General features: G+C 39.3%; 1 long non-coding RNA gene across 1 annotated transcript; it reads right to left on the bottom strand.

Annotated features, from left to right (window-relative positions):
• Positions 1–1100: 1100 nt before the first annotated feature.
• LOC135413192 (uncharacterized) lies at positions 1101–12351 on the bottom strand. Its single transcript, XR_010430124.1, has 2 exons — positions 11323–12351; positions 1101–8860 (listed from the first exon to the last, which is right to left on the bottom strand). It is a non-coding gene; the product is annotated as an uncharacterized LOC135413192 (long non-coding RNA).
• Between the last annotated feature and the right edge of the window lie 5910 nt (positions 12352–18261).

Below are 18261 nucleotides of genomic sequence, written 5' to 3'. Positions count from 1 at the left end.
GAAGTGAGAATAATCATGGCAATGACAGTCCACATAAGGGCTGCCTAAATGACAGGAAGAAAAAATGTAGCTATTGCTGCTATTTCAAGTGTTTAGTACATTTTGTTTATAGCTCTGGTCCACATATAAAAATGCACACAGAAAAAGTTGTACTTTTTTATTATATTCCCTTTAATCAAGTGTAAATGCCATTTGTATTTATGTAGCATACACACACAAAGCCAGGAGCCAGCAGTATAGCAGCTGTCTTCCAGACAGGTTTACAGTATCACTTGCCTCTCTCAGGATAAATACTCTTCACCCTGTTTTGTTTCATGTATTTCAAGAAGTCCAAGGATGTGTTCTGCAGTGATCAGTCAATTAATCTTAAACACAAATAAAGAGTGTGTGTCTGGGCTCCTGGGCTCCTTAAAGTGATCTGAAGTGGACACTGCAGAATACAGTTTTCTAGAAAACACTCCTCAGAAGTTATACATGTAATAAGAAGAATGCAGTGAATTTTGAAGTTAGAACTATTCTTATTAGGAAATGTTTTCTTCTCAAACCATAAATGCAGAGGAAGGCTTCATTCTCTTCTGACTTGTATTTAAGTTGGCATTAATGATACTGGTTTTGATTTTGCACTGATAAGAGAGCATGAATTGTTAGTCTGCATTTCTCTCAATTTCCATTTACCCTGATACAAAACAAAGCCTCCAGGTAGATAGAACATGTTTTTTTTCTGGAGTAGATGAATGCGTCTATTAGCAAGGTTTAGAAAGCTTCAAGGCCAGTGTAGCAGCCAAGAAGATAAATTAGAAACAGGATGATATGATTAAAATTTCCATAGGACAAGTCCAAGGGAAAAGGAAACAAAACCGTAATGGCATCAGATAACCACATCTGATCTTCCCAATAGGATTTCAAACAGTGTTAGATGATTAGTGCCCAACTCATGTTGTACATTATGTTTCTAGCTCAGAGCTGAACAGGAAGTAGCAAACACAACATGCGAAGTGTGAATTCCCTCAGAGGCAACCAAGAAACGAAGAATGAATATAGATATTTCTTCTGTCCTTTTTTTTTTTCTTTCCAGTTCGACTCTTTTTCCAGAGTGGCTCAGAAGTAATTTTTTGCATTTTAATAATCTGGACCTTATGTGAAATTAGGCAATTTTCTGTCTTAAAAGTTAAAAATAGTCATAAGCAGGTGTAATAGTACTCTTACAAAGTGAGAAAAATTCTCTTAGTCATCCTCCAAAAACCCTTTACAAAACTGAGTTTTGGGCAGTGTCTTCTTCAATGCACATTGCAAAAGAAAATAATGATAGATACTTAATTGATCCAGGTGTCACTAAATGATTTGATGTGGAAATAGCTACTTGATCAAGCACTTCAGAAGACTTAGGTAGAGGATTCCAAGCCTGATTACATGAGCACGATCAACCTATAACTGCAAAGATTCCCAAGCTATTGTGATTCCACCACTGCATGTCCTTTGAACTTTGGCCATGTGGTGTTGCCTTAATGCTAAGTGTACAGACTGTACACAGCACCGAAGGAAGAAATGAGCCTGCAGCCCATTGCCCTGCAAACACTGGCTATTCTGGTCCTAAAAGACACTGAAATCGTTCTGAATAACCATTTCTGAAATTTTGCTAACTTCAGTATATACAGAAGTTATGTGACAGAAGGACAACTGTTCTGTGTTCATGTAGGGGAAGTGTGTCTACCTGTGTCCATGTAAAGTGTCACACAAATAGAGCTCATTGTTGCATGTATTAAATTCTCAGACTCTCATTGTATTTAGTGAAGGAATATGGCATATATTGCATATTCATATGATAGTTATAGGCAGTATCTGATATTATACATTTTCTCAGACTCTATTTGGGTCTAGAATACTTTCCATTCAAACTCTAAACAACACGTTTATACAGCTTTGACTTTTTAAAATTTAAATTAAATTTAAACTTCAACATACAAAAGCCCAAACAAATGTAAGTTAGAGATATGTCTGTCAATTTTGAAGTGAGCAAGAATATCGCATTCAGGAAAAAAGTTTCGATTTGTTCTGTTCAACCTTTCCCTTTCACCCTCCACATTGGAAAAAGAAAAACTATAAACAGTTCAAAAATACAGCTTTAGGAAAATAAACTGACTAGCTGGGCAAATAAATGTTACTGTTTCCTCTCCAGTATTCTGCAGTTTATTAATGTTCTTTAGATAAAAATTGCCAACAGGAATTGCTCTTTTTTGAAGTGGTAATAATTTTGTTTTCTGTCATTGTCATTGTTCACTATTTGTTTATATTTCTGTTTTTGGAAAACAAGTATTAAATTATTTTAAGTACTTAAACAAAATTGAGGTATACCTACTTGATCATGTTAAAATGTCAAAATAACAATAATAAGTATTTAGAAAAGTCGAGTTTACTTGACTTCTATTGGATGGGGATTTTTTTCAAGTACTTCATGGTTGTATCAGATCTCATAAACATTAAGGCTGATGACTTGTTCTCTGCCATTGTAAGATCTGCCCTTTTGAGTAACAAAGCTCAAAAGCACTATTAAAATGGAAAAAGAACAGACTTAAAGTATTTCCTGTGTCTCCCATAGGCACGTTATGGTTTCATTTTGCCTTAAAGAGAAATAATATCCAAACTTTTATAATCTACATGTAATAATGATTTTAATAGGATAAAGTTTTAGATGATATTCTGATATTATTTATCAGATGTTAAAGTTCAGACTTGCAATACAATATGCATAATTAAATCATACCCAAATATCTAGGATTGGTTTCAGAAATGTGTATGTAAGAAACTTTAAAGAGATCACATTGCTCCTTCATCACCTCTGTTTTTGCTGGCATAATGTTAGTAGATTTGCAGTTTTCCTTTCTTATTCATATAAATAGGCTTAGAGAAAAGATGGATTAGAAAATCTTTACACAGAATATTTCTGTTTCATATGTGAAATTTACTTAAATTAAAAAGGAACTTTCTGTATTTACAATTTTACAAAAGCAAAAAACTGCAATTCATTGAAAGAAGGAAGAGGCACTAATTTTTAGCTATGTGGTTCACTCATAGTATCTAATACAGAAAATGAGCAAAAAGTATTTTTCAGATTCCTAATAATGCAGCAAATGCATTATTTTTTAAGCTTAAAAATGCTGCTTATTAATAGAGTATGTGTACCTAAAAAAAAATCAAGCTTATTTACGTGAAAGCAACATGGTCAGGATAACAGTTCTTTTCAGAGAGAGTATTCATTTGTTAAAGTTAGCTTTCTTCTTGGCAGTGTTGGAGAGGAATGTTGGATTTAATTTAAAATGATTAATGAGATTTTGTCAGACTCCCTGCCTTTACCACCACTGCAGTTTGTCAGCACAACAACCTGGGAAACCCGGACGCCACTCTGTCGCCCTAAACTGCTTTCCAGGAAAAAATAAACCTGAGTAACTAGTGCCAGATACATGTCAATGGTATTGTCTTTCAGCTGTTGAAAGTTTAACTGTAAGTTGGGACATTTACACATTCTGAGGAAGTGAACCTCATTCATTACTTCAATAGTCTGTTTCTGACAGTGAATATCAGTGTAAACTGAAGTTTTCAGAGCAAACACAGCCTTTATTATTAACCTTATGGAAAATACTATAATCCATGCAGAGGAGAAATTCTTTAACAGTGAAAAATATATATCAAAACTTGTTTAGCTAAGTTTTTATGGAGAAAGACCATCTACATTTCATTAGGAGGATCTCATCCTTTGAGCACTACACGCCAATAGGTTGCTAGGAATGCTCTGTTGGACTCAAGGCAAATGCATCTGTGTTCCCATGTGTGCCAGAATCTGAAAAGTTCACAGTACTTTTCATACAGGACCATAACATAAGAAAATGAGTAATTATTTTGAAATGTAAGGTAGATATTGAAAATTATTGACAATTTGCCTTTTTTGCTTTCCTTGTGGAAATTTGTTCTGTTGGTCTACAGCTTGAGCATTATGTTCTCCTTAACACATGAAATACACAAAAACTGAAAAGACTATTTTAATTTCAAAAGCAGCCTTCCCCTTCCAAGGAAACACATTCCTGCCTGTGCTGCAAAAGTCCTTCTGCAGTCACATAACGCTGTATCAACAAACTGACCTTGCATTCACTCCTGTGGACCCCTTTATACACCAGTTCTATCAATTAACTCAGCGGGCCAAAAATCCTGTGAGGTTTCATAGTGATGTAGATGGTGAAAAAGACTTAGTACTGCTCTACTACACTAGGCAGAACATATTCCTCATAAGCCACAATGGCACACTTATTCTTTGCATGACTTTTATCTTAGCTATTTCTTGTGTGTTAAAAAAACTATTTTCACAACTGCAGTTTCCCTGTCTTCCTATCCAGAATTCAGACTAATTGTCTTCATTACATGCAACACAATTGAATTGAAATATATTTTTATAACTGGGGAACTTCTGAAGTTTACTTGCCTTCAGGCAGCATGAATCACCTGCGTAAAAAAATAAGCAAGAAAATCACAGAACTGCATTAGCAGTGCTGGAGAAGTGCATCTCTCAGTGTGCTTCTTAGTCAAAATCAAGATGATGTATTTTTTTACATTAAGTGTAATTCTTGTTTCTATATTCCACTTAGGAATTTATATCAATAAATGTATTTGCTACTGCTCCATGCTGTCAAGTCTGACAGTGCCATTTCTAATTTTGTACTAGCAAAAGCTGGACTTTTTTTGGTTTGGTTTGGTTTTTCCCTTGGCATAGCAGAGAAATTTAGAATAAATACTCAACGTTCATTTATCACTGCAAAAATATAATAAAAATGCCTGAATCTTTTTTCCCTATATATAAGGTTTAGATATGTAATAAAATATGGAAGTCACATGATTAGTAATCAGCTTTTGTTTAATTCTTTTTCAACTTTTTAAAAGTAAATACATTAGTATATGATTTCCCTTTCTTGCTATTAAGTGTTCACAGTGTACATAGTGCTGCATGAGGTATACTGAAAATCACAGCACTTACAAGCCTAATTTGGATTTTTAAATGGTACATAGACTGATGTTCTGATTTCCTATATAAAATAGATTTCATTTAAAATCATAAATTGTCGAACATAAATCAAGATTTATGATCTGAGTCTAAAGATTCAAGTTAGTAAAACGGAAAGAGCCAAGGGAAGAAATGTTCTTTGATAAGATTTTTCATTAAAACTAAAATGTTGTTGGTTTTAATGCAGATGAAGACAGACGTTTTAAAGAGGTGAGATTAGTGGTTTTTGTAAGAGGATACCTGGTCCCAGACTTGTTCAGACCTCATCCTCCCTCTTTCCTGCAGTAACATAACAGCCTTCCTGCCCTGCCCAACACTTCTTCACCTCTCCACAGCTGTCCACAGGGAGGCTGAGCAGTCTTCCATTGCAGTCTACTCCTCTTCCACCAAATTAGTAAATAGACTGCATGTAGTTTTGTTATTTTTAAATTATAAAATGTTCTCTCTAATTTCTTAACAGAGGTTAAATAACGGAAAAAAGAGAAATTAGCAGTTAAAATGTATTCTCAGTATCAATATTTTCTAAGAACAGACAGTTGTTCTATTATACAAAAGGAACAGAAAAGGAAACCCATGTTGCCAATCATAGTTTTATGTCAATCCATTCCAAAATCATCCTCAAATTAATTTAATGAATGTTGATTGATGATCTTTAGTCTATTTTAGAAGTTGTTCGCTACATACTTGAACTAAGAAGAATTTTACACAGAATATGAGATAGTACTTGGAGAAGCTTATCTGCATTATCCTTACAAGACAGCTAACAAGTTACACCCTAGTAAAATTGTTGTCCCACTGCTTTCAAAAGCAAATCAGTAACTCAAAGGAGTAGAGTCAGGATGTTATTGAGATTTGGAAGAAGCAAAAGCTTAGAATTATCTTTAATGCCTCACCTTCTCACAGATCCATTGTCTCAACACACTGTTTAAGCTGATAAACGTCACTGTGTTATCAATTGAAACATAGCAGTATTCTCAAATCTTTTGGGATAATCTATTCTCAATAAAGAAGAGAAGAAAAAGCAGGTTGACTCTTTGGAGTGTTTATGCTTACTACAAGTAGTGTAAGTCATACTTAATACAAGTAGTGCCAGAAAGCATTTAACCTCAGAAAAAAGAGAAATTGTAAAATTCAATGCCCGTGATGCATAGAAGATCTGTAAAACAAAAAGCAGAGTCCCACCTGTATAGGTATGGCAGAATATTGATCTAAAAGAAAAGGCATCTCAGTTTTAGTAAAATCTAATCTTCTCAAGCAATGATTGAAGTGTCCATTTGGTTTCACTCCCTTCATAGCCAGTTTTCAGTGTATAGATGTACCCATATTGCAGCAAAGAAGAATTTGTGTTTTAAGAGGCTGATGAATAGTAACCTGTCTGCTCTGGCCAGCACTTCTCGCAAACAGTCTTTGGTGAGTCAGTAGCATTGTCAGATCTTCCGGAAAGACATTTGTCACTTGCCATATCACAAATTTTAGAAAAAATGCTCAAAAGGCTGAAGAAAGCCAGGTTGGAGGATGAGGGGTGGAGTTGTTTATACTGTTAGGTATGTGTATTGTATAATTCTCTCCCCTTTCCTCCTTTTTCATTTTCTTTCTTTCCAGAAAAGCTTGCTTATATCAGTCTTAATAATAATTTCTCTTGGGGGAAGAGGGGGAAAGACTGAATCTTCGAGGATAAAAATGTACGTGAGCTTTCAGTTTTTCCATAACATTAAAATCACTTACATCAAAATTATTAGGTATTTGCAGAGTCTTCAGATACTATTTTAATGACTATGTATTTCATGTACTATTTTAACTGGAAATTGTCATTTAATACATTTATCACTCACTGTGTCAGTCTTATACATCACAAATCAAGACAAGTTTCTGTGAAAGGACTCCATAATACATTTCTGTGGAAAATAATACCTCGGGTCCGCAAGAATAAAGCTTTGATTGCTAAAGCTTTCACTTACATGATGATAAGTATAAATTGTTATATGAAAATGGAACTGCCTTTAAGCAAGCAAGTAATCCAATCCGTTTTAAACACAGGTCGTTAAAAAGGGGATCTTAGATGTAAGCCCAGTCCCTATTCTGCTGACCATACACATCTTTCTGAGAAGCCAATGAAACAACTTCCCTACTCTTTATGTCTCTAAGACCCAGTCAGCTTGGAAGGACAGCACCAAAACCCACTTTCCTGACATGAGTAGTATTTGGCTTAGGCTCCTTATAGGATTTGTTTTAACAGATGACAAACATGGAGTGAAATTACCAAATACCAAGTTTATTCTTGGTAGGAAAACTTGCACAACAAATGCAATAAGTTCAAAAAGAGAAAATTATTCTTTTTGATGGTTCCATAGAAGCGATGCAGTCACAAAGTCTTTCCTAAGCAAATCCAACACTGGTCCTCAATTATAAAAGCTTGTTTGGAAGGTTTCACCAGTTGGGAAAAGCTTCTCTTGATGCTCTCTGCCAGAGCACAGCTTCTCCTCTCTGAGCATCATTCCCTAGGCTTTCCTCAATCTCACTATCCAGAAAGGGCCACAGTTTCAGATCATGGCAGGGGAGATTAAGAACAACACACTGTTTCTGCAGCACCAACTAGTCTTCTATATCTGTTAGTCTCCTAATTTACACCAGCACAGAATAAGATCTTCTAAGTCCTGACACTTGATCAGCTTTTCCTACCCTAACTGTTCTTTCTGCATTACTGGGATGTTCAGATCTATTGCATTCTTTGTGCTATGGACTCCTCGTTCGCTCGTATCCTTTTGCAAGCGAAAGACTCAGAAAGAGAGGGCACAAACTCCATGCTGGGCAGGGCTCTTATTATCAAAAGATCATTTAAAAAACCAAACCAAAACAACACAGTGCATTCCCAAGAACCTATCCCTGGATACAAATATGTTTCAAATTAAAAAGTAAGGCTAGAAATGACTGCAACATAAAGAATACTTTGCTGACTAGCAAATCTGGTAAACTCATGTCTTTTCCAGATGTATCTATTGCATTGTATTTTAAAATTACCACGTTTCATGTTTTTTGGCCACGTACTCTTGAAATTGTCTCTCTGACTGTAAGCATAATATTTTTTTTAAGTTTTCAAGTTGGTTAGATGCTTTTTTCTTTCTCTTTTCCAATATTTTCCTTGCTGGTATTAAAGCATACAATGTAACATAACTGCCTAACAATACCTCCTACTTTTTCACTGTGATTTCCTGACTTTGTCAGAATCTTTATAGAAAGGGTTTCTCTTAGAAAGGCTTATAGAAAAAAAAAAACTAACTACTCCAAAGAAGACAAAGTTTATATGTATGTGTTTATGCCTTGTATATATCCTAGGCTCCTGGTCTGTTTGCTTGCCAGTATGATTGATTGACTGCGTCCCAAAAGTTGTTTATAAAAACCGGCAGGCCCAGTGTTTGTACAGATCTGAAAACACCCAAAGAAAACCAAGCGCCCGGTGATCTCCCTCTTGGCTCTGTTCCTGCAGCCTCAAATGGGAGTAGTGTTGCGGCGGTGGTTCTAAATAGTGCCGCCGGCGACCTGCCCTTCCTCCTCCTCCCTGGGCTGCAGCGGAGCCCCCGCAGTCGGGGGATTTGCACGTTCGCGGACCGCGGATGGCGGCTAAGCGGATGGCGGCCCTCGGGGATTGCGAGGGCGACCTGGGAAGATTAATCAGTTTGTCGTTGCTCAGGCTCCGAAGAGGCGGGGGGATCGCGGGAGGGGGGCAGGAGCGGTGTCTTGTTTTTTCTTCCCCTGTTTCAGGAGAGTTCCCTGTCTCCCCAGGGTGAAAACCGAGTCACTTTACAGCTGTGTCACCTGGAGCAAAAATGAAATAATAAAAAACAAGCTACCCACAGATTGAGAAGGCTTACTCCAATATTTTTTTGCATGTTAAAACCCCCAACCCCGCCGGAGTCGAGCCGAGCCGAGCCGAGCCGAGCCGAGCCGAGCCGAGCCGAGCTGTGCCGTGCCGTGCCGTGCCGTGCCGTGCCGAGGCGAGCCCCGCCCCGCCGGTCTCCACCTGCCGGGGTGCAGGGCCGGGAGAATATTCTGCCCTAATCCCCCTCTCCCGGGGGTCTTTTCCATATGGATCCCATTATCATCATTTGCTCCTAGTATAAGGGGGATTAAGGCGATTAGAATGAAAATAATTAAATGATTTTTCAATTCACCCCTTCATGCAACTGGAAAGAGAGAGAAGGGACTCTACCCAGAGAAACCGAGATGGGGTCTGGGATTTGAAGGGGTTTATTTTTAAAGGAAAGGAAGGAAAGGGGGAAACCTTCCCAGCTGTCAGCTGTTTTCCAAACACTAAATTAATGCTGGCCAGACCTTTGTCGTAACGTGGCCCTACTGTTTTCAAATGGGTTTTCTAGCCTGTAATTGTTAAGTCTCTGCGTTGAATATACAAGCAAAATAAAACTAAAAAATTCTCGGATGCTCTGGTGTTTTGTTGTTGTTTTGGAGGTGGGAAGGTGGAGAAAATCTTTTGGGGATGGGGTAGTTTGTTTCTTTATTTGTTTTTTTTTCCTATTACAAGCAAAAATCCTCTATTTCATCATTTCGAATAAAGCCATAGTCCTGACGAAAGGATTTAAAGATTTAAAAATAACAGACGGACTTTAATCTGATGAAAGGATAATCATTTCATCAGCCTCTCTTCTTTTTCAATGAAAGTGCACTGAACAAATGACAAAACTGCTTATATACATATGCACACACTAAAGCTATGTGTTCATTTAGGTATCTTTATGAACCTGTACCTCAATATTTACTGTTTTCGTTTGCACGGATAAAATTTAGAGCTTAAATCCGTGTTTGAGAAAAGGTAAAAGGATTAGTTAATTGCAAGTGCCTTTGCCGTCTTCTCTCCCTTTGGTTTTTGTTGTTTTTGTTTGTTTGTTTTGGGTTTGTTTTTTTGTTTTCGTTGTTTGTTTTTTTTTTTAAGGTAGAGTTAACATTACATAGCGTATTAAAATACAGGAGTCCACTGGGGAAATTCGCGTGGCAGATTTTCGAAGACAAAAGGAGAGAGCCTTCCCAAAGACAGTGGAGGCTGCGCTGATTATCGCCCCATCTGATTTATCTACCTGTGTCACGATGCGTGCTAGCCTTGCCGCAGAGCTGGCCGGGAGGCAGCGGGGGGGACAGAGCAGACTCTTCTCCACAAAGTTCCCCCCCGCCTTTGCCCGGAGAAGCAAAGTCACTGGAATCAGTCTATTAACTTCAAATGGGCAGAGACAGCGACATAACCCACTCCTTCATAATCACAACGAACTGAATTAAAATTTTAACCCCCCCTGAAAGGACTGGTGCTGAGGGAGGAGGCAGTCTAGCCCGAGACTTTCAGAAAATGCGAAGTTTAAAGTTCTGATGCCTTTGCTACCCGAAGGCACAGCGCCAGAGCGGGTAATTCCTTTTACTAATTACTTGACAACAAGCAGATCAAAAAGAAAATATAACATTTGTGTGCTCCCTGCATACCTGAAAATCCTAACAAAAATATTGTGGATGCTCGGCTCTCACTGCTCTAAGCATACACGTCTGCCCACAGGCAGCACTTGGTTTGGTTTTAAAGGTTCTTCTACAGCTGGAAAATTGCCTTGCGGGGTGCTGTTATTTTTAAAATAGTAGATCTTTTAGGGTGAAATTTAAGGACAGAGTTTCTTAGATTTAACGAGGAGGGGAATCCAGCTTGTTGTCGGAAGTTAATTTTCAGCTACTAGAGAAGTTTCTGACTTCAAATATTTTTCTTTCCTCTATAAATGTTATTGGCCTCCTTTCATAGTTACTAAAAAGTTTATCCGGCAAGTCGAAGCCTGAATCCCGGCATTCATTTGGCAGTAACTCCTTTAGTAAATACTTGCTATTACCGCGTAGTGCCCTTTACCCGCTGGGTCTCGCCATCAGCCCGGCAGTGTAATTCTTACCCACCGAAGCGGTCATTAATGGCAAACCTGCGGCTGCGAGGCGCTTCTCAGTTACCAATAAAACCTTTACTGCTGCTCGGCCCGAAGTGTCCTTTGAGAGCACGCTTTTGGGCGCTTTTAGTGCCTGAGCGCTGTTCTGCCTAATACCTCCCTTCCTGATCGCATTACTGGCCGTTCCCCCAGTACCCTTTATGAGCAATAAAAGCTCCCGCAGGCCTCGCTCGGGGCCGCGCCACCGCGCCCCAGGGACGGGCCGGGCTCAGCTCTCATGCGGTCCGGGCGCGGAGCAGGTGACCGAACCGCGCGGGTTTTTTCCCCCCCCCGTTTTTTAATGCCAAATAGACAAACCCTCGGCTTTACTCCCTTCCATTTCTTCATGGAAGTCGCGCACAGATCTTCAGAGGGGAAGTGTCTTCTCCCGTGGCATTTCCCGCGGTGGCCGGCAGCGAAGGGCCCGCAGAGTTCCGCGGGGCTGCGGCAGAGCTGCGCGAGGGACGAGGGAGGGGCAGCGGGCGGGACGCGCACTCCGCGTCTCCGGGTTATCTCCGTCCCCCCGTTGTGGGACAGACAGCTGGCTTGGGGACAGGGCGGCGGCGCTCCCCGAGCTGCCAATAGCCGCCTCCCCTTGGTCAGGTCCATGCCATTCAGAAAACGCCGAGAGGAGGGAAAAAGAGGGAGAATGAAAAAAAAATTGTACTAAAACCTCCCACAAAGACACAAAAAAACCCACCCCAAACCAAACCATAAATCCAAACAAAAACTCAAACCAACAACAACAACACAACTTCAACCTGTAGTGGCCAAATACGATTTACCTGTTGTGGCCGGAAAGGATGCTATCGCTCTTCCTTCTGGCGGGACTGTCTATCCTGGGAGATCCCCCGTCTCCTCCGGCGGCCTCTCCCTCTGTTCCCTAGAATGACACAAGCGTGTGTAACACAAAGCGACCCCCCACGCACACGCTCCCCTGGGTTTGGGATCGGCGCTCGCAGCCGTGCCCGGGGCGTCCCCCTCCCCCGCCATATAAGGCGCCTCGGGAAAGCTCCGCAGGACCCGCCAGTGCCAAGCGCTGTCCCTGCCAGTTTAGTCCTTAAGCACGGGGAAACCCTCCTTCTCCAGCAACACCCTAGTGGGTTTTTTGTGTTCTGTGGTGTTGGGGTTTTTTGGTTGTTGTTTTTTTCCCTGAGGGTATGCATTGAGGTTGATCTCAGCGACCCCCTCAGACACGCTGAGAAGAAGCCTCCCACCCAGCTGGGGCTCCTTGGGAACCTCCAGAGCCGCGGGAGCCCCAGCCCAGTGAGGCGAGATGAGGCGCTCAGCCGGAGTGCTCAGCTGCCCGTCGCCCGCACACTGCGGCCGGCCCCGTCTGTCTCCTGGTTGTAGGTTTCAGGCTGGATGGAGTCCTCCCTCACACGGACGTTTGATTTAAATCTGCCTCCGGGGAAATGCAAATAAATAACTTAATCGGGAGGAGGGGAAAAAATTTAAAAGAACACCCAATCCTGAAGCTGACAGGAGTTACAGACACTAAATACATGTAGGGATGGGAGAAAGAGTAAAAGTAAATAAATCTCGGTTACCTAATTGAAAGGCAGAAGCGAGCCCTTTGTGTACACAGGGCTTCACGGAGAGGAAAGCCAGAACACGGGGGGAGCTCAGGGGCTCCTCTTGCCCCTGCTGGCGACGGGAGATTTACCTTTACCCGGCCGTCTCCTCTGGGGAAAAAAAAAAAAAAAAAAGAAGCCCAGTAACAGGGGCGACAGGCTGAGCGGCACGGAGAGCTGCCCCCGCTGCGGGGAGTGAAGTTAGGGATTACCTCTGGCGGTGAGGAGGCTTGGGAGCGGGCCGCTCCTGCAGCACCAGTGGCAAACGGGCAACAAGGCTGGAAAGGTGTAAATAAAACACAATTAAAAGAAATAACACTTTTCGACGCCCCCTCCCATCTGCAAATAGTCTGTGCTGCTCCAGGAATGCAACGGGACTAACGAAGGAACACAGCTTTTTAGCGGGCTAAAAAAATGGTTTGAGGGGGTTTTGCGTTTTGGATTTTTTTTTTTAAACTAAGTGACTTTGCAAGGGTATTCGTACACGTTTCTGTGCCTAGAAGCCAAAGGATCAAATGGGGTCTCCAAAATAAGTTATATTTAATTATTTGGGGACAAATCTGATACTTTGTGATTCTGACCTAATATGAGAATGAACTGAAAATGAATCTCAAGAGAAGGCTTTTTGGTGTCTCATATATGCCCACAAGCTTTTCTCCCTACATTTATAATCGTGCCCAATAATTCCTCAGATGTAGAGGATAATGCATCTTGGAACTGTAAACTTACACTGCACTTGTTTGAAGAATTTAGGTCTTTTTTACTTGAGAAGGTGCATAGTACCGAAGGACACTCTGGACACACGCTTTCAGACTGCAAATCAACCTTATTCTTTGTTCACCCACAGTAATTAATAACAACTGCGATTAACAACTTCAATTTAATGTCTTATAGTGCTCTCCACATGAAAGTGTACTGATGATCTACAGTATGCAGTTTTCAGTGTTACTACTATATGCAGAACAACCCCCAACCAATTCTTTTTTAAAATGTGACCTTTCAGGTACCCCTCTCCAGGATATCAAGAGGATACTTTCCCCACTGGTCCCAAACTCATTTGCAACAATTCAGCCTCTCCACAAGTCAGCCTCTCACTGGACACTGATTTCGGCATCATTTCCCCAAAAACCATCTGTCTGATAGCTCCAAAGAGAGTACAATCATTTCCATTCAACTGTTTCAGTTAAGAAAAGAAAGCAGTCTGTTATAACAGATCTGTCCTAAAACTCAATTAATGTGCACATATATGCACATATCTAACAAATACCAGTACTTTTTCTAATACCTGTCCTGTACATTATGGATGCAGTCAGAAGTGTCTTAAAACTGGTGTGCAATATTCTTGATGTGCAGGTGCATATCTGGTTTTACCAGGAATGGAGAGATTGAAAAGGCCCTGTTTAGTGTCATCAACACTATTTAGTGTCATGCATACCCTGCTAATCAGACAGAGCAACTGCAGAAAAGCAATGGCCTCTCAGATTACTCCAGGCCATTGCATCTGTGACTGTAGAGTCTTAAGGAAAATAACTATCACATTCATCTACTGTCATAATTTCCTACTATCTCCATTTTCCAGCTCCAGATACAGTGTTCTGAAAATGCGGTTTTCACGTAGAAATACAAAGCTGATAAAATAATAATAAAAAAGGTAATTTAAATAAAAATGTAATGATTCATGAGGTGTGGAGCCAAAAATATTTAAGGTGACTGTTAAAAAAAATTGAAAAAATATTATTCTTACTCAATTTCTCAAATTCTCACTTTTAAAATGAAAGTGTAAATTTAATTTACAGTTAACTTATAAAGTTTAGTTATGGAAATGTTATCAGATTATTTGCTGCACAGGCAACTGTAGACTCTGAGAGATCCCAACAGTGACTTTCAGTCCTCCTAAGGGAGCACAGCAGCAGTTGTTCAGTAATGCAACATTAATCAGGAGTCTACATCCTGCAGTTTAAAGCAGTGAACGGGGAAGGTAAACACATATAAATCCTTATGTCTTAGAGAGAAATCTTGCATTATGACTCTGTTGTCAATATGGAAAGTTTCCACACTAGCCCTAGCACTAGGGGAAACAGTGGCTGAAACACTGATTGGTGTGGGTGAGAATTAACTCTTTAGGCAACTGAAAAGGGCAAGGTCAGCAGAATGCTCACAGGAGAAATTTCATGCCTCAGGAAAAAGTCAAGAGAGAAGTGACTACTTGTAGGCAATTGTAGTGTCAGTTTGGCTATGCAAAATACTTAGATTTCTCTCCCATTTTTCTGAGAGCCAGTCAGATTGGCCTCAAGTGGTCCCAGGTGGTCCCTTACTGCTTTGTGTTGGTGAATCTGGACACAGGGCACTACGGGAGGTTTCCCAAAGTCTCATGCAAGGTCAGGAGCGGTGTTTACTGCTTATTTCTCCAAGAAACCTGCTGCAGTGATATGATCTACTTTCTCACCTTCTGGGATGCTACTGTTGTGATTTCTCCTCTTGCATTTGTTCTACTGAAATACATAGAGAAAGACAGACGAAAATTTGAGAATAAGCATGAAAGCCATTTTAATGGCTGGACACTCATTTTTCTCATCTTCCTGAAGTCAGAAAACCTCTTGATTTGATACAGCACTTATTACCTAGATACTAGAGGGCTGATTCCTAAGATGGCTACATAAGAATTTACAAAACAAAAAGACACAGCCCTGCCCTCCCTGTTTCCACTGTCCCGTGGGTGTTTTTTGGTCATCTAACTGCATCCCCACTCCAGACTCTTTCTTTCTGCTCCAAAGGGCAGACACTGAAATATCTTAACCAGGGAAACTGAGACCGAAGCTCATTACCTGACATATTATTGCTGAGAAACCCAGAGGTAGCTATTTCATGTTGCAGTGTGCAAATTGAAAAAACCAGAGCATTATGAAGTGGGGCTCATTAGACAAAGACTGAGGTGCTCTGCGAGGGGTGTGGAGCTGTCTGAAGTCTCAGGCAGCATCAATAGCACCTGGAGAAGCAATCATGGCCCTACTTTTGGAAAGAAAAGGCAGAGTGCCAGGTGGCAGCCAACCAGAGGAGCTGAGGTCTAAACAAAAACCTTATAGTAAACCAAATCAAACCACCACCAACAACAACAACAAAAAGGGGAAAAAAAAATCCTAAACTCTAAACAGGGAAGTAGTCTTTTGAGGTAATACGTATTTCATTGAGAGGTATTAAAAAAATAAGTTGCCTATGGTGTCTCCTGCTTTTCTAAAGGGCATGTTTTCTCAGATACCTGCACCAAAAATATCACAAAACATTACCTAGCTTATTTGTGAATCAGAAAGCCACAAAGGGGGGAAAAAAAAAAGCTTTCTTCAAGGGAAGTTTGATGTGCTATTTAGCCTGCTCTGTCATTTTTCTTGTCTCTCTTCATAATCCCTATGTAATCCAGAAACGGCCAGTAAAAAAGAGAGACCCTCTGCTTGTTTAATTACTTCCTGAAAATTTGAAAACTGCTACTTCAGTCTCATTGGATAATCTACTTTTAAATTACCTAGTCTTTCAAAGACAACATAATTATTTGAGTACATTTACTTCCCTAGCTATACATCATGCCTATCAAAATTAAATGTTTCCAACATACCATTGCACCATTTCAACATTTTGCTTCTGTAATACATTTAACAGTAAATTGATGCTATACTTCTTTTTTAAAAAAAATTCTTACCTTTAGGAGTAAAGCACAGTAGAAGTGGATCTTTTTTTTTGTTTTTTGATGAGGGAGTAAAATTATATAAAGAAAGATAGAGACTTATAGAATGCAAAGCTTTCTATATTTGTAGTATTTGTAGTATTTAAGAGTTCTTCTTTTTTTTCCTGCTTAAGAAAAAGACTATTTCATTAGTTCAACTAATTTCTGAACAAAATATTTACTCAGGCATAACTTAATGAGTTTTCATTTTTTTCTACATATAACCTACATAAGATCAATGTTATCTCGAAAGAATTTGTATGATTTTCCTCTGAAATTTTTTAAGACATTTTTCCAATACAATAAAAGGATGTACAGAAATTAAGAATAAACAGTCCAATGTACACATTTAGCAGACTATTCCACTGCCATTTTAACTGGTGAATATGTAAATTTTTATAAATACTGTTTTTCTCTGATCCATATGATTATTTCTGCTTCTATATCAGAAAACCAAAAAAGGTCTTAACAACACGCATTGATTCATCATCAAAATATGCAGTAAGCACGTATTCAGGGTGCGATCACTGTGTTTTTCAAAGCTGAAAGACTATCCCACACAGTACTAGGATTTCTCCTGTAGAGAAACAGGAAGTGAAAAGCAGTCACAAAACCAGACCTCTCTCCCAGATATTAGCATTGCTTTTGAGCATTCCTCTCTCAGGATATGCTGAATTTGAGGTTGGTGGTTTTTTTGTTTGTTTGTAGTGACACGTGTCAATAAGCCCTCTTTTCAAAAGAGAGCAGTTATAATTGCAGGAATACATGCAGACTCTCATGGTGGGTCCTATTGGTATATGCACCACATGTGCGTGCATGCATGCAAGCCAGAAGACTGTCTACGGCACATGTGCAGGTCAATCCAACATGAGCAAAACCAAAAGCAAAGGAGGTAAAGAAACAGCACATAAAAAAAAGGAAAAAGAAAGAACCCCCCCTTGCTTCTAAATCATCACAAAGACTGCAATATCCTGTTATCTGTTGTAGTAAATTCATATACAAAAATAAAGAAACAAATGTTACCCTTCTGTGAAGGAAGATAATAAAAGATTGATTCTTTAAAAAGGAAAAAAAAAAAAAAAAACCAAACAGAGGAGAGAAAAAATGTGTTGTTTTAAGCTACTCAAGAAAAGCACAGGCTGACATAATATTTAAGCTGCCCAAATTTCTTCATATTGTCTGTTACTGTTGTCTTATGGAGCAAACAGTATAGACATGAGATAAAAAACAAGTAAAAGCCATTTGATATCTGGTTGCCACAAACCTGTTTCTAAATCATGCTTTTGACCTAGCGGAGGCAAGCTTTCTACACTGATTTGCATTTATTTGTTCCTACTACAGAGCTAAAAAGGACTAAAAAGCACCAACTGAATATGCTTTTTGAAGAGCTGATAGCAAATGCATTTTACCCCAAAGAAAGAATACCATTCACCAAGGATTAGTGTTGATTTAAAAGATCTATGCAGAATGCCTCCTTAATTCCATTATTATGGTTACCTAATGGTAATTAGGTATATGTAAGGAAGGCAAAAGTGTCAAGCTGTAACATTAAATGATGAGAAAACAACACAACCACTTCAGAAACCTAGAGTTTTTAGTTTAATGTCAAGGAATTAAAATCAGTTAGTTACCTGTTTTTAAAATTCTCTTTTCTGATTTCATTGATTTATCAACTCGAGTTTCATCCTCTCTCATACACTAGTCTTACATGTTCAGTAAATATTAAAAAATTACAAATCTTATTAAAACATATGAAACTTTTGCAGAAATACCATATAAATAAGCCATAGAATGCATAAAAAAAATCTTCCTCCTTTCCCTACTACAGGATCACGGCAAAACATGTGCAAAGTGAAAACTGATACATGAGAAAATATTTAACTGCTATCTACTGAACTCACATGAATAAGCTTGATTCCAGGGATATTTGCAAGACCTGGAAAGAATGACAGTAATCAACTACACAGA

Source organism: Pseudopipra pipra, chromosome 4 (genome assembly GCF_036250125.1).
Source record: "Pseudopipra pipra isolate bDixPip1 chromosome 4, bDixPip1.hap1, whole genome shotgun sequence".
NCBI lineage: Eukaryota > Metazoa > Chordata > Aves > Passeriformes > Pipridae > Pseudopipra > Pseudopipra pipra.
The sequence above is the reverse complement of the archived record's forward strand: the minus strand, read 5'-3'. Positions and strand labels throughout refer to the sequence as shown.